Raw genomic sequence first — 17,960 nt, 5'->3', positions numbered from 1 at the left:
AGAGAGAGAGAGAGAGAGAGAGAGAGAGAGAGAGAGAGAGAGAGAAAGAGAGAGGAGAAGAAGGAGGAGGAGGAGATGGAGAGAGAGAAGATAGAGAAGGAAAAGAGAGCAGGAGAGAGAAGAAAGAAAAAGAGAAGAAAGTGGAGAGAGAAGAAAAAGAGAGCAAGAAAGAGAAGAAAGAGAAAGAAGAGAGGAGAGAGAAGAAAAATAGCAGGAGAGAGAAGAGAGGGAGGAGAGAGAAAGAGAAGAGAGAGAGAAGGAAAATAGAGAGAGAAGAAAAAAAGGAGAAAGGGAAGAAAGAGAGAGTACAGAGAAAAGAAAAAGGGGAGAGAAAGAAGAAAGAAGAGAGAGGAAAGAAGAAAAAGAGAAAAAAGGGGAGAAAAAAGAGAGAAATAAAAGAGGAGAGAGGGAAGAAAAAAGAGAGAGAAGAGAGAAAAGAAAAAGAGAGCAGGAGAGAGACAGAAGGAGATCAAGAGAGAAGAGGAGAAAGAGAAGGGAGAAGAAAATGAGAAGGGGAAAGAGAAAGAAAAGGAAGGAGAGAGGAAAGAAGAAAGAGAGAAGAAAGAGTGAGGAAAAGAGAGGAAAGAAGAAAAAGAGCAGGAGAGAGAAGAAAAAGAGGAGAGAGAAGAATGAGAGAGCAAAAGTAGACAAAGAAAAGGAAGAGGGAATTTTCCTTCTACATCAATGTCTACAGCTCACATCATAAAATCCAGTAAGGAGGGCTACTTATAAAGTCTTGAACTGATACTTAAAAAAGATAATAATACTCAATTATCAGAAGGCTAGAGGTCAGAGTGTTACTCCAATTTATTAATACCCAGGCACTCATGAAACAAGATGTGTTTTTCTGTCGTTTCCTGAAGTTTTTTTTAATATGTTACATTTATTTGGAATTCACCTTTATTCAAATTATTTATTTCATTTAAAATTCAGCAAGTTCAAATCCAGATACAAGGACCTGCCTGCAATTCTTTTCCTCTTCGATTCTACCATGTAGCTTCCCCAGTTTCCTTCAAGTCTTGGCTGAAATTCCACCTTTGGCAAGAATCCCTTCCCGGTCCCCCTTAATACTAACACCTTCTCTTTGAGATAACTCCAATCATCCTGTATTCATCTTATTGGTACATAGCTGTCTGAATATTGTCTCCCCTGTTAGATTTTGAGCACCTTGAGGACAGGAACTGTTTTTTGCCTTTCTTTGCAGCATAGTGCCAGGCTCATACAGGTGCTTAATAGATGCTTGTTGACTTTCTGACTGAGGCATCATGGCGGTTTCCCTTTCTGCAGATTCAATAATAATAAGTGGCTAGTTAAAAAAATCTCTATGAATCATTTTGGATACAGCTGCTATAAACTTGAAATTCTGAGCCACATTTTCCTAGTGTGTGAGCTGCTTCCCATTAGTAAGCAAAGAATTCTGGGGAAGTTGTGTTAATCCTTTAAAAATGTTACTTCATTGCCCAAATAATACCCGGGTGGCTTTGAAGAATCAATCACACTTCTCAGAATTATATTACTCACAGGATTTAAGTTTCTGTGGCAATCTACCTGATCATTATACTTCAGTTTCCTATATTCCCTTTATAGAAGGATATTTTCAGCTAAACTAGTCTTCAAGATTATTCCCATAAAAATCAAGGAAATGTTCATATAGTTTACTCTGTGCCTAATATTGTAAAACTCAAGGGGAAAACTCACCCTGTACTTACCCGAAAGGAATATCAAAATTTATCACTAGATGATGTGTAGCTAGTTGCATGGTAAATTTAAGTATGGAGCAGAAATATAATGCCTCTCTGGGCATTCCTTACTCCTCCCACAGTTTTAAATTGTGATGGGCCCCAAATTTCTGTCTTTAGGTCTTTTATCTCTATATGTTCTTCATTTTGTGATTTCATCTATTTTAATGGCTTGAATTCTAATCTCTATGTGAGTAATGCCCAAATCTTTGTTTCTAGACCTGGCCTCTGTCCCAGATGTAGGGAGGTCTTGATTTCCAAAAGGTTGGTGATACCTGGATATCCTACAAGCTGCTCAAACTTCAAAAGTCTAAAACCAAATTTATCTTCCCTCCCAAACCTTCCTCACTTCCTTATGTCTATCAATGGCAGCAGTATTTGAATGTCTTCTCTTAGAATTGCCATCTGAGACTCCTTCCTCTTCTTACTACTCACATACAATCACATACCAAGTGCTACTAATTCTTGCTTTTGCCATGTCACCTTATTTTATTCCTTCCTTCCTATTGTCGCCATGACCACCATAGCTAAATCCTTAATTATTCAATGTCTGGGTTCTTGCAACATTCTAAGTGACCCCCTTGATTCCAGTCATCTCCCTTTTAAATATGAATGCAACTAACATATTAATCTTCCTGTTTTGATTGTTTTGATTACATCACTCCTCTGCAAAAAAACAAAAAACAAAAAAAAAACCCCAAACCCCCCACAAAACCTGCCAAGACTCCTTTTTACCTTTGAAGCAAAGTCTCTATTCCTTAGACAGATAGTGGAGAATTGCCATAATTTGGCATCAACTTACTAGCCTTCTCCTACTGGCAGCTGCAAGGTGGCCTAAGAATCAAGAAGACCTGAGTTTAGATCCTGTAGACACTTAAAAATTTTGTGAACCTGGCACATCTTACAGCCTCAGTTTTCTCATCTGTAAAACCTTTTCAGGGTTGTCGTGAGAATCAAATCACGTACATAAACATGTACATATACACACAAATATATACATGCATTATACACATATATGCATGTGACTATCTAATTATATATGACAGTTTGCATATCTTAAAGTGTTATATAGATGTTAACTATCATTATTCATGACATAAACTTTTCTATTCGATTTGGTTCCACTGTCGACTCTTCAGTATTTCTCTACCTTACCTTACTACCAGAGAAAGAAAGGCATCACTTTACCAGACAAGACTCCTCCCCCTGGGATTTCATTCTCTTCTTGGACTTCTTACTTTGGAATTCTACTCCACCTTGGCAGGCCCTTTCCTCTGACTGGCTGATTCCTGGCAGAACCTCAATTTTAAGGAAATCCCCCAGGTTAGGCATGTCTTACCCCACTCCTCACTCTCTGCACTTTCTTTACCATGACCTAGTAACCTTTCTTTTATGTGTTATCTTCCCCTGTTAGAATGTAAACTCCTTGAAGGCAGGGGCTGTCTTTGTGTGCTCAGCACTTAACCCAGTGCTTAATAAATACTTGTTGGAATGACATTTAATTGTTTCACCTTCACTCCCCTACTTAATACATATTGAACAAATATGTATTAAACACTCAAGATATGTCAGGTATGGGACTATACTGGACACTGGGAATACAAAGACAAAATAACCTCTGCCCTTAAGGAGCTTATATTCTGTTGGAATCAATGCTACAAAAAATTAAAGACAAAATGCATATAAAGTAATTTGGGGGGCAACAGTGGTGAAGGGGTTTACCAATGCCTTGGTAGTATGTAAGCCAAGCTTTGAGGGAAGGTTACATATTTTATGACATGGGGAGGAGGGAGTCCATTCTAGGCATAAGGAACCATTTGTACATAGGAATGAAGATGGAATATTGTTATGGGGAAAATGAAAGTAGGGCAGTTTATTGGAACAGAGAGTTCATGAAAAGAGTAATGTAGATGACTAATGTGAAAATATGTTTAATATGAATGTATATGTATAGCCTATATCAGATTGCATGCCATCTTGGAGATGGGGGAGGCAAAGGAGAAGGAGAAAAATTAGAACTCAAAATCTTATGGAAGTGAATGTTGAGAACTAAAAATAAATAAATAAATAAGTTTAAAAAAGAGTAATAGAATAAGTCTAGAAAGATAGTCTGGAGCTAGCACATTTTATTCTAGAGGTGAGAGGGAATCACTGGTGTTTCTGGAGCAGGCGAGTGACATAGTCAGGCTCACACTTTTGGAATATCAATTTGGCAGGTATGTGGAGGATGGTTTAGAGGAGGGAAGAGAGGAGGCAGAGAGGCTGATTAGGAGGCTATTGAAATAGTCCCCGGAAAAGATGATGAAGGCCTGAACTAGGGTGTTAATGCTGTGCTTGGAGAGAAGGGGAGGGATGCAAGAGAGAGTTTTCTTTTGTTCATGCCAATCCTTCCGCCTGGAATATTCTAACTCACCTTTGTCTTTCAAAACTGCATTGATTGGCACAAGGCCTAGCTCAAATACAAACCCCTACTATGTTATGCCTTCCCTAATTATACCAGTTGGAAGTAATTTTTCCCTCCCTTGAAACCTGCAACACTTTGTGCTTTTCATGGAGTATTACTCTTGACATGTGTTAATAATAATGCAATGTATTCTTTATCTTTTCTTGTAGACTGAAAGCTATTTAAGGGCAAGTATCACACCCCATTCATCTTTGTATCTCCTCCTTCCACAGAACTGTGTACATTATAGAATGCTCAGGAATTACTTTTAGAGTGAAATGAAAGAGTGTAAAAATGAATAGCTAAAATTTGTACAGTGCTCTAAGAGTTGCAAAGCTCTTCATATGCATTATCTCACTTACATCAGTCCTAAGGGATGGTGCTATATCATCCCCATTTTAAAGAAGAGGAAACTGATGCTAAGACAGATTATGTGACAGTCACACAGAGTTTGAAGCAGAATTCAGACTCAGTTCTTCCAGACTCCCTGTCTAGGGTTCTACCCACTTTATGCCTTAGATGTAAAAGGCTAGCTAGTTCTCTATGTGCCTCCACACAGAGAGATCAAAAGAGCAGGGGTCAGCAACTTCTTTTACCCTGAATGACAAGAAAAGGAGAGATACCTTAATGTGATGGGAGGGGAGAGGAGAAGAGTGAGAAGGAAAAAAATGGGAGAAAGGAAGATAAGAAAAATGGGATAAAAAGAAAGGGAAGTGGTAAGTGTCAACTGATAGGACCTTACATTCCATTAAGTTCTCACCTCTCCCTGCAAAAGAGCCTGGTACCACAAAATGGGGAACTCAATCAAAGACCTTAGGAAAATGGACTAAGTGTGACACTGTATAAAAATAGTCCCCCATGCAATTCTTTTTATCACTCTGAGTGTCAGTTTCCTGATCTAAAAACAAAGGAGGGAGGATGGACAAGTTGACCTTTGAGGTCTCTTCTAGGTTGAGATCCTATCTACATCCTATGTTCCTATAAGATAACAGAAACATTTAAATAGAAATTCAGGTGGATCCTTTGTCCAAAGACTTTTTTTTAAAAAACATTCTATCCAATATTGTTGAACAGCTAGAAATCTTTGACTCCAACTTATTTTCAGAATAGTAGACCTGACAAAGTTCCTAAGGAGCAACCCCATGTGGGAGAAAATATAAGTGATGATTGCATAGGAGGGGAAATTTTCTACCTTTTTTATGCCTCTGGCTTTGTAACTATCTGGGCCTGTCATTTGAAAAAAAATAACCATTTGGTAAAATATAGGGTTCAATAATTATAAAAGCATGGTATCTTCCCACATTGTGCATAAATAAAAGCTTATATGTGTCAAGGGGTTTTGGTGATACAAACCAACTCCTTGAGTTTCACTCTTGAGGCTTAATATGTCCCTAGGACCCTGCCTGAAATTATAGCTTTATAATATTGGGCTATGTATATATGTTATCCCTTATGTAAATTACAGTATGATGTAGTGTTGTTTTTTTAACATAATCTAAATTTATTCTTACATTAAATGATATTGAATCCAAGGAAGAAATGGATTTTTACCAAAGACAAGACACTTCATTGATTCTTATCAATAAATGAAGGTGCAGAATGTATAGGAGTCACATTCCTCTCAGAGGGCTTGCATTTGGCACAAATTTAAACCATATGAAAGTATTGGATTATGAAATCACATATTTCTAAGGTTTTTTTTGAAGTAAGAAGTAACTAATACAAAGCCATTCTTCTTTCCAGATCTCCTCTACATAAAATCTGAATTGATCACGTGTTAATCAAACCTTTTTTTCTTTCCAGCAGAATTGAATGATAAATATACATTTATTCATTCCAATAGTCCATGAAATTAGCTTGATTGAGTTGCAAAATGAATGAGAACACTAGGTAAACTTTTTTTTTTAAGCCAGGAGTTTTTATTGTATAGACATAGCCAAGGAATATTTCTCTGACCAAAAACAAAAAGAAACACACAAACAAAAAGTAAGTTAGGGAAATGGGAAACATTTTACAGTATGGTCACCAATTTCCATGAGTTCATTTTGGGGATCACAGTTAGTGACAAGCCAAAACTATGCTAAGGAAATGTGAATCAGAAATACTTAAGATGTTGATCCTTTAGTACCTTTCTATAAAATGGGAATAATAACAGTAGCATGAAGAGACAATTACCACTAACTAGTCATAACCAGATATATGGGTCTTAACGAAGGCTATATATTTTTTCCCCTTCTGACTTGAGTAAAGCCTGAATGTGGCCCATGAGTATGCGTATTTATTGTATAAGGAAAGACTGGAAAGGGAAAAAAATGACAGCACAAGTTAGTAAGGCTAAGAATGATGATAAAAATGAGTGAGACACCCTTATTAAATTGAAAGAAATGCAAAAAAAAACTTGCATAGGAAATGTATTTTATATAATAATTTGTGTAGTTTTTTCACTCAATGCATATGTATGTATACACATATATACATAGGTATACAAATTTTTATATAGACCTATGCATACATTACAGACATACACATATCTTTCTTTTCAAAGAGATTTCATTTTAGGAGAGTGGCATATTCAACATCTATTAGAATCAATATAGTACTTACTAGAATACATACAATATTTCGCCATTAACTACAAGCTTTTAAGAGTACATTGCTCTCACTGGAGGTGGTAATATTTAATTTCTGTTCTTTGGAGACCTCTGTGGCCTTGAAGTTAGATGAATTTAATACTTGGAGCTGTCTTACCATATGGGCCTCAAGGTATTGTTTAGACTAGCCAAGGTGATACTAGATTCTTGGTGCTATGGTACTTACCATGGAATAGGCTATTAATTTTTATAATGTCTTTTGATTATCAGAAAATAATTTTAAACACTATACCCTATTGAGCATGATTTGATTTAAGAAGAGTTTCTTTTAGAGAGCATTCATAGAGGTTTAAGCTACTCAGATACCAAAAAGATTTTGTTGATGAGGTTGTAAAGAAGTTCCATGCCATATTGTTAAAGGACAGAATTCCAGTGAGATGTTAACATAGCTATGAAAAGCTCATTCAGTTCACTTGTATGATCTTCAATATTTGGACTGTGTGAAAAATTTGGGGTCCTGGATTTCTTCCCTGCCCCACTATATTGTGCCAAGGCTTCTATCTGAAAAAGAGAAGAAGAAACTGAGTGGCAGAATCAGATAGAATTCTTTTATCAATGTAAATAATCTATTATTTAAATACCCTCAGGGAAACTGAGGGGTTTTCTCCCTCTTCTTTTAATAATAAATAGTGAGTACAGAGAATCTCTGCTCCTCTTTGAATCTCTGTTTAAGAACTTAAGATTCTATTTTGAGAATCATGTGCTGCACACCCCAACTTTGAAACTTCAGGAGTCTCAAATTTCTCTCTCTTTTCCTGCTAAAACTGGCTTCAAAAACACTCCAACTTTATAACAATTGGAACTGTCCAAAAGTTGTAGGTTGGCTCAAGAGGTGGTAGGCTTCTCCTCCTTGGAGGTCCCCAAGCAATGACTCAATGATCACTTGTCATGTCTGATAATGGGGATATTTTTCATATATGGTCTGACTAGCTGGCCACTAAATTTTGGTAATTCCATGATCCCTTGTGGGTTTGTAACTTATGAGTAACTTACATTATTTATTTGTTTGTTTTGTTCCCTGTAGTTCAGTTAATTTAAAATTAATTTTGAGACTTATTCAGCCTAAAGCAATCTGTGTTGTCATGCTTCCAACTTATCCTGTATATATTTCATTGTACATAGTTAATTGTATGTTATCACCCCCATTGGATTGTGAACTCCTTGATCAGGCACTGCTTTTGTCCTTTTTTTGTAGTAGCAGAGTTTAGCACAGTGATTAACACATAGTAGGTGCTTAATAAATGCTTATTGACTTGACTAAGACTCAGTCCAGGACTGTGAGAGACCTGGGGCCCTTAAGGTAACCACTACTTTAAGCTGACCTGTTTGGTTTAGTCTGCTACCCAAACTAATTTCCAAATTAGATTGGGGTGGAGGAGGAGGAAGGGGAGATATTTTCTTCTCTCAATGTTCTTCAATAAAAGTGGGCTTGTTTGAGGGGCTGGATGGGCAGCCCCAGAAAACAATGATCCTCTTTTTTCAAAAAAACCTACAAATGAATGTAGGCAATGCAGAAGCAATGGCCAACTTTCCCACCTCATCCTGAAGGAACTGATTCTGAGCAGAATGAGGGTAGTTTGTTTTGAGTCAGGGACATTTTCAAGCTTTGTTCTTTCTTCTGAGACTTCTACCAAAACTGCCAAGGATGTGCTTGTTGGTGATTTTGGTTGTAGAGACACCTCGCCAATAGAAACTGGACAAGATCCACTAATTCATTTCCCATCAAACGCTGAGAGCTCGGTCACCAAGTATTCCAGATTTGTGGTTCCCAACAGTGTCACTTAGGTTCAAATCACAGTCCATGACCTTCTCATAAAAATATTTTAACTGTATCACAAAGGGACAGCCTATGGAAATATAAGACAATATGCCCACTTCCATAATCAACTAACAAAAAGTTTTGCTAATGACTTCAGTAATTAGACAAATTGGTTCATTTGAATAAATATTTATTTGGATATGGTTTATTTCAATAAATACTTACAATAGTATGTACTTACAGTGAGTACTCCCTGGCCCCTCCACCCCAGTTCCTTAAATACATATCCATATTCCCTTCTCTTTAAATGTACTCAATAAAGTAGTTATTTGGGAAATTAGGTGAGTGGTTAGGCTAAATTTGATGTAATTCTATAAAGGATTAGAGAGATTAGATTAATTTACTTTGCATCTGTTCTCTCAATAACCTAAGTTATGCGTAAAAAAGAATTGAATTTGACATTCAGATTAAAGAGCAAAATGGTTAAGTAAAATGGACAGAGATCTGAATTTGGAATTAAAAGATCTGGATGCTTTGCCATTTACTATCTATGAAACCTTGGATAAGTCACATGATCTCTCTGGGCTTCAGTTTCTTCAATTGTAAAATGAGGGAGTTGGACATAATGACCTCTAGGGTCTCCTCTAGCTTTAAATCTATGGTATTAAATTGGAAGTTAGCTTCATTTATTTCTTTAAAAAAAACTTTTTTTCACTGGATTGAAAATGAGTCATTTTGGGTTTTGGGGATATCTTAATGATCAAATTGAATCACCTATACAGGTGAAGCTATAACTAGACCATAAACGTATCTCCTCAAAAAGAAAGGAACAGAAAGAATTGTCAAGTCAACGGTTCCGTATAGATGCTATCTAAACCATCCAAACTGGACCAATTGATTGGAACACCAAGATGGTTGCACTTTTCTTCTCATGTTATTAAATGTGACTTACTCTGTTCTTCTGTTATTTTCCTATCCCTCACAAGAGATGCTACCTATGAAAGCAAAGACTCAAAAATGTAAATGCTTGAGTCTTTTTTTCTTATTCTTTTCTATATTCTTCCTATGCTTGCATTTTTTAAAGGTGAGGCCATATTTTGTTCAAATGCTGTTAATAATTTGGGGTTGCCCTCTAATTGAAATATCAGTTAAACAATGGCTTAGAATTCAAGTCCTGAGAAGATGCCTCAACATGTTTATCTCAGGCAGGCACTGCCCCAGACTGTTAAGCACTAGATGAGGATGATAAAGATGACTTGTCATGATTGTTAAGGTGGATTAAGCTCTCATAATGTGGCCATAACATGATGTAGAGATAGAAATGGTCTCTACCAAGTCAATCACCATCTAGATGAAAATTGGGATAGAAAAAAAATGCAAACAGAGGCTTAATAAGAGGATTAGAATAAGGTAACTACGTACTCAAAATAGCATCAGCCAGTAAGCAATATACATCCTTCTATGATATACATTTTCCCACAAATCATTTCCTTAACTCCAAGCTGTTGCTTATGGTAGTGATCAGACATTGTTATGTGGTCCATCTAATCATAGATTTATGGGTAGAGGGGACTCTAAGAGAGCCATACAATTCAATGTCTTTGCTTTAGAGATCAGGAAACAGACTTAGAGACTTTGACTTCTCCCATATAATACAAGTAGTCAGTATCAGAGCAAGGATTTTGACTCATTTGCTTCAACTCCAAATTCAGTGCACCTTTCCAGTCCCCTGGAGCAAAATATTGTCAACTACAATTTAATATAAAAGTCATGCAGCGTAATAATAATAATAATACAAAGTATGCAAGGGTATTGGCCAAGAAATGGCCTCAAAATGTAATGGATATTTGAAGGATGCCTTGGGAAAATGTAATTCTTTCCTTCATTTTAGGGCACAGGTGAATCAATGACTACCTTTTAACAAAGGATATTGTGGATTGTTCATTGTTTTCCTGTTACCAGTGCTATTTATTAATAGGGAAGCAATAAAGTTTATTAAGCAAAATGTAATTCAATAGAATCAGTTTGATGATAAATGGAGCGCATGTGGTTAACTTTGTTTTGAAATTAACCTATCAGGTGCAGATCTCTGTAATTAAAGAATCCTAATTCATAATTCTCTGAATCATTGCATTTGGCAGGCAAATGGCAGTAATTTTCATTTCACAACACAGTGCCTCAGACAGTAATAAGCCAGAACTAAACAAATGCAGGTTCAATCAGGTAACAAAGCATGTCAAATACTTATCCTGAAACAAGGGAGTCTGGCACATGAAGTGCGAACTGCTGAGAAGTCCCTTGGGGAATGTTATATTCTCTGATCTGTACCTTTTCACAGCTTCTGTTGACACCTTTAAAAAGAAAAAAAAATCTCCCTCCAGAGCAAGCACCAGAATTCAAAACAAATCTCTCTCAACAGGGCTCCAGCGAGCCAAATACCTTTTCTCTCCCTAAAGGACACTTGAAAGAGTAGTTCTTTGTTCATCTTCATGTGATTTTGGTCTCAAACTTTACAAGAAGAGAAATTTCTCAGTATTTTATGGTTCTGCTATAAAAGAGTTTGAATCTCATGTATTCAATAGAGACCCCAACCAACTCTCCTGGAGTGGAGAAATAAGGTTTTAAGTTGGAATCCTGGAGTTTTACTATATGCAGGATAAAGAGGGGAAAGAGGATTTGGGGGTGGCTCCCATGTTTCCATGACATCTCCCAGGATACAAAGAAAGGCAACTGCCACCCAGCATTAGTGGCAGATGGATCTTACATAGTCTTTCTAAAGGGAAACTTCAAAGTATGTCTTGCAAAATTCCTGCTTTGACACTGGGCCTGATTTTGAATATATTAGCATCCGTGTATCTCTCCCAAGTTGTTTGCATAAATATTTAAAATACGGGTTATTGCAAAAGTAAGAACAGCCCTCTGTACCTTGAGAGATTCTGGCCTAATTTGCCTCCCTGGCCTTTCCCAAGCCCTTGAGCAAGGCATCAACTCCTTTAATTCACCTTATCTTGGGTAATCTTACTCATCTGTCTCACAGTGACATGGAGGTGACTCTAGATCCTTAAAGGCTGTGCCAAGGGAGGGTAAGCTCTCTCAGGTGATACCAAGACAGGAAGACTTCGTATACAAATCTGGCAACTGAGTGTGTCATCTTTTAGAGGAAAGTTAGAACTAGGGTGGGGCTAATGGGGATTTGTCTCAGGCAACAAAATAGAACAATATGTCATTTCCTCCTCTAGCAGGTGGTCTCAAATATCATTATAATAATTAAGATTTGCTTCCCAGTATTTCTTGCATATGGTGAAGTAAGGAAATTCTCTAAACTTGATAAGATCCTCCAAAGCAAGTTATTAATATTCAATGACTTCATTGAAAAATAGACCTAGAGGAGAAAAGTGAAAAAATATAGTGGAAAAAATTATTTAGAATTAAGAAACAAAAGGAGCCAAAGGCTGATAAATTACTCAGATGCCTGATGCCATTATATCACAATGGTAGACATGGGGAGCACCAAACAACATCACCAACAATGAAGTTGATTATGCTTTAACAGACAGGAAATGATCTGTTATCAGTTGGGAATGATTTCAGAATTAACTATTTGTGTACAGTTGAACCATAGACTAGTCAGAGTTCAAATCAAAATTTAAATTAGAAATCAGAAAAAAAAGATAAGGATGAAAAGAAGACATAGCCTGTAATTGCAAGAGCTCACAAAATATTTAAACAGTTAAATCTAAACGAAAAGAAAGGACGAAAGTAAAGATATTTCTTAGTGAAATTAAAACAATTTAAAATGATCATCATAATGGAAAAGACCAAAGGAACCCAGGAATTGTCTCAGTCAGCAAACTCATTGCCAAAGAGGAGAAAAGTGACAGCCAAGGGTAACACTAGGTCAGAATACCAACTTCCAAAGCATTAGTGAGGAAGAGCACGGAAACTTATGAGTAGCATTAGCTCACAAAATAATGAAAAGGAGTAGAAAGAAAAATAAAGCTAAGGAATGCTTGGGATGAGACTGAATTAAGCCAGATCACCCCCAAAGCATTTGCAAATTAAGCTGGAAGGATATGAATAAATAAATGTGAAATGGAATAGCTATGTCAGCATTTCTACTGGTAATCAATAATTACCATTGTTAATGACAGCGGAGACACAAGATTTGAACTCCAACACCTCAGTAGCCAATTTGCTATAGATGTGCTATATGTGGAAATGAGACTCAAGAAAATGAAGTCAGGAAGAGCAGCTGGACCTGATGAGATACAGAAAGAAGAAATACATGCTGAAGGTGACACAATTTGAAAGTCACTCAGGGATCAATTTTCATGATTATGGATTTAGAACTAGAAGGGCCTCAGAGGTCCCCCTAGTCCAACTCTTCCATTTTTCAGGCTCAGACCCCCCAGAGGTAAAGTATCTTGCCCAAGGTCACCAAGGTAGTCAGTGACAGAGCTGTGATCTGAACCTAGGATTTCCGACTCTAAAAATAGTCTGTGCTATCTACCAGGCTGACTCCTAAAAAGGAGGAAGATTTTTAAAGAATGAAAAGATAATTGATGGAATTATAACACAAAAACATATAACTGAGCACACACCAGAAACTACTGATGAAAATGTTTGCTGCCTTATATCTATAAAACCTATACAAGAAGGATCAATATGTACATATCTTATATTAATTAAAATATGATAAGAGAATAGACAGACTCCTGGCATTTTCCCAACCTGTCTCTCAAGCCTGAAACTCTATCTCTCCTCATCACCACCTCCTGGCTTCCTTCAAGTCTCAATTAAAATCTTACCTTCTACAAGAACTTTCACAATCCCCCTTAATGCTAGTGCTTTCCATCTGTTGATTATCTCCAATCTATGCTCTACATATCTTGTTTCTAATAATCATTTGTAATTGTCTTTCCCATTAGATCATTACGTACAGTTGTTATCAGAACACCAAATTCCAAATTTAATCCCTTGTTTTCAGGAAAGATGCTATTTTGGCATCCAGATCACAAGTTTGAATGGGATAGCAAACAATTTCAGAGCTGGACTTTAGACGCAGCAGGACACTATTGTTATTCAGTGGAGTTTACTGGATTGGGGGAAAGTACCACCTGAAACTGAGGCTGTTGGGTTCTGTACTCAGATAGGCGTCTTTGTGAAAGATATTCCAAACACACAATGAAAAAATTATAAAATGTGTTCACGTAACAGTTGGTACAGCAATATATCCAAGCCTGAAGGAAGGGAAGTACCTTTGGAAGGCAGTATCCAATGAAGTTTTTCTTAACTTTAGAGAGATCTGCTAGAGAATCTCAAGATGAAGAATGATAGTGATAGTTATGATGAATCTGAATGTGATGATACCAAAAATAATCCCACTGAGGACACCCTCAAGTGCCTTTTGTATTGAAAATATGCTTTATATACCTATGGAAAGGTTTTTCCTCTTTCCTCAAAACACCTGTGTGGTGACCTTGAGACATTAAAAATGTTGATTGCTGATGAAGTAATGTTAAGTAGTGATGGTCTTCTGTCATTATTAACATTATCGATGAAGAAAACTGGAATTTGAGTGACAATGATGGGGATGTCCATAACTTGGATGGCTACAATGGGGAAGATGTAACAGTGGTGGCTCTAAGAGGACTGTCTATGTTGGGGATGACCATGAAAATCATTGCTAAGTCATTGCTGATGTTTTCACAAATTGAAGGAATTAAACTTTTTACTAGGCAAAAAAAAATTCTCCTTGACAACGGGAATTATTTTTTGCCTTTCTTTGTGTCCCCATTGCTGATCAAAATGCCTAGCACATAGTAAGTGCTTAATGAATGCTAATTGGCTTACTGGTTTATATATAACTTTTATGGAAAACCACATTTTTGTCATCATATTGCTGGTGGATTTATAGAGAATACAAAATCTGTTCTATTGGTTTTTTGTTGATTACAAAGTTAATTTGGTAACAAAATGCAGCCTTAAAGACCCTCCTCAAGATACCCATTAATTGGAAAATGGATAAATAAGATGTATTACAAGAATATGATACAATATTATTACTCTGCCATAAAAACAATGCATATGATTGACACTGAGATGCATGGGAAGATTTATATGAACTGATACAAAATTAAGTAAGCACATCCAAGAAAACAATATACACTTTGACTAGAACAATATAAATGAGAAGTACAGCAAAGAAACTGAATGCTGCAAAATAATAATGACCAAGCCTGGACCTAAATAAGAAACATCAGAAGATACCTCCACTCCACCACTTCTTTGCAGAGGTAGGTAGGGATGTAGAGGTGTGGGTCACTGCATATAATGTCAGACTTCTTCAATATATTGTTTAGTTTTACTGAACTTTTTTAAAATTCCTTTTCATCTTTGTTTTAAAGGTTGGCTCTCTGGGAGGCATACATTGGAAAATGTGGGTGAAATTAAAACAATGATATCAATAGAAATTTATTTTTAAAAGACTCTCCTCCGACAAGGTGTCTTACATTCATATGTGAAAGATCCCTTGAAAAATGCAGTTACAGACTCCATTAAACCTCATGACACTATGTGTCAAAGCCACTAAAAAGAGATAAATCTAATAATCCATTTGGTTAAAAAAATAGAATGCACATTTTCCACATTATGGTATGCAATTGGATGAGAAACCAATTGAGTTATATTTTAGACAAGGCATTGAAGTTGGATGAGAATCTGTATTCATAATTAAATAGGAAGAAAAAAATTTCTAGAAAGTTTAGGACACTGTGTAATCTGCTCAATGTACCTCCAGCAACAAAAGTCTATCTTTGCAATACTACTATTTTACTAAGGAAGCTTATATGGTTATGACTCATGAAGCACACAATCTCAGAAGGAACAAAATTTCAGGTAGCCTAGAGGACAATGAAGACACCATGGTGGATATAAACCAGTTGTAAAATATTACCAATAATAACATGAACACAAAAAATATTTAAAACATATCTCCAAAGGCATTTATGACTAGAAAGGGAGGTATATTGGTCTTGCAGCCAAAGTGAAGAATAACGAACTGGTAGCCCAAGTATTTCACTGGCATCCATAAAAGAGTAAAGTCAAGTCAATAAGCATTTGTTGAGTATCTACTATAAAAGACCCCAAGTAAAGCTCCAGAACATTAGGTAGATCTGGTGTAAAGGATACGTGCAAGGACAGAGACAAAATTCATGCAGGATGAGAAGACATTTGTACCAATGGAGAGAGTACCTCCATATTGATGAGTTCACAGATCATCATCGAAGTATCTTTTGGGAAGAAGCCAGAGATGAGCAATGTTGTTTGTCATTGACAATTATGGCTAAATGCCTTGTTAAATGATAAATAACATAAAGGAATGAGCATACTTCAACCCTTTCAGTGCAGTAGAGAGTAGGGAAGGAAGGTGTCTAGGTTTATTTGCCCCACCTCAATATACCGAATTTTTCTAAATTTTTATCTAGTATGACTCACTGGTTATTTTATGGTCAGTTTATGACTGTTAATGTGTTAATGTCCTACAAGTCTCTTTAGTGACATCAGTGATAATTCATGGTAAATGGGGGTGGGGATGAAGGTTTTAAGGCATATATTCTATCTTCATAGCTGTCTCAGGAAAACCCCTTGCCCTTGAGTAACTCATAATAAGGTGTAAATGGGGTATAAAGTATCAATCAGGGGTTGACAAAGTGTCAACAGATTGACAAGTGGCTCCAGCCCACTTTAGGGGGAGGGAAGAGTAACAGATAAAAGGGGAATAAAACACAGCACATCTGTTAAAATAGACTGAAAATGTCAGGTTTGGGAATGCCATTCACATGGCTTCCTGCTGAGGCAGAGAGGTTCAGCTCACTAGGCTCTCCAGGTGTCAAACCTCTTCCATAACTTTCCTGGAGCAGCCCCAACAGAAAGTCTGGAGGTGTGAGTCCTAGTTTCACCACTGTGGGTTGACATATATAGGATCCACATGCTCTGTTGGTTCTGGGATCCCATGAAAACTTCACTAGGTGGTCCACTCTCTCTTTTGAATTGTCAGTCCCTGGAGAGCATCTGCAAGATAAAAGAAGTGCATCTTTCCAGTGCATCATTGTTGCTGGCTTGTAAAAGGTGAATCGATGAACAGCTTTTGCATAATCTCTCGGAAAACTTGGTGAACTTCTCTAGTTTTGAAAGCATGTGAAAATTCTCTAACCAATGTGACCTGAACAACAGCGAAGATAAAAGAGGTTTTCAAAGTGCTCTACATACATTTTATTTGTTATTTAGGCTCCACAATGGACTCAAAGGGAGAGAGTTCCAGATCTCACCCAAGGGAAATTCCCCAAAGTCTTTCATATAGCAAAGTAGGGATAATGGCATGATATAGAATGCAAGCTTCTCTACATGTCTCTTCTTCCCAAAGTCTTTCTCCCTTCATGGACCTATAGAAACACTGGAGTCACCAGTCTCCCCTCTCAAAACTGGAAGCAAGAAGAGCCCAGATCTCTTTTCTCTCCAGCTTTCCCCAGCTCCATCTGCCCCTCATGCAGGTAAGTAATCAATCTCCACTAATAAAGAGTTTCATACAATTGGCCCTTGAGCCAAGGCTTACACATCCTTTTTGCTAGCTTCAGTTTACTATCACTTCTTTTCACTAGATTAAATCTTGTAGGCACAGGAGTAGAAGGCTGGGGGGTGGCAAGGCAGGGGGCAGAGGGAGTGAGGTACCTCGATCCTCTGTTCATCTGTGGGCTACTCCAATTAAAAAGCAGGAAGGAATCCTGAGGATAGATTGTTTTCTCTTGCTTCCTTGATCCAGTGATATCTTTGTCACTGGAACTGGTTTTCTCATCTCATTCACTTCCCCAGTGTTCCCAATGTTCAGGAAATACCATCCATTACATGGCATCCTATTCTATCTCCCATAACTACATTCCTCCATAGTAAAAAAGGGGGATTCCCAGCTCAACTAAAGTTTGCTGTAGCCACTAAATCAACCTGTGATTTTTAAATGGATTTTTGATAGATTCATTTGCACATACTTTTTTGTATATTTTAGGTTGGGTTCAGAGGGTGAATGTGTACCTGTACATATCAGCAAAAATTCTACCCTTTTCCATTTATGGGATTGTTTTGTTTCAAACTCTTTGGTTATGAACTTAACAGCCATAAGCTGAGATGAACTGGAAGGCAGACATCCTTCTGGACTCATATCCTTCTCTAAGATCATTCTCCAAGCCTTCTATGGAAAAAAAATAACCTACTTCTGGCTAAAAGCAAATTTAGAGAGGGCCTGATATTAATACTACTACTATTAATAATTTTATAATGCTTTAATGTTTGGAAAGCACTTTATTTATATTAAC

At 36.9% G+C, this 17,960-nt stretch overlaps 1 pseudogene; it reads left to right on the top strand.

The window, feature by feature from the left end:
* Positions 1-17,671, top strand: part of LOC114039221 — a 23,573-nt pseudogene extending 5,902 nt beyond the window's left edge.
* Positions 17,672-17,960: the final 289 nt, after the last annotated feature.

Source organism: Vombatus ursinus, unplaced genomic scaffold (genome assembly GCF_900497805.2).
Source record: "Vombatus ursinus unplaced genomic scaffold, bare-nosed wombat genome assembly UNPS02011700.1, whole genome shotgun sequence".
NCBI classification, from domain to species: Eukaryota; Metazoa; Chordata; class Mammalia; order Diprotodontia; family Vombatidae; genus Vombatus; species Vombatus ursinus.
Note: the sequence above shows the minus strand (reverse complement) of the source record. Positions and strands in the feature narration are given on the sequence as shown.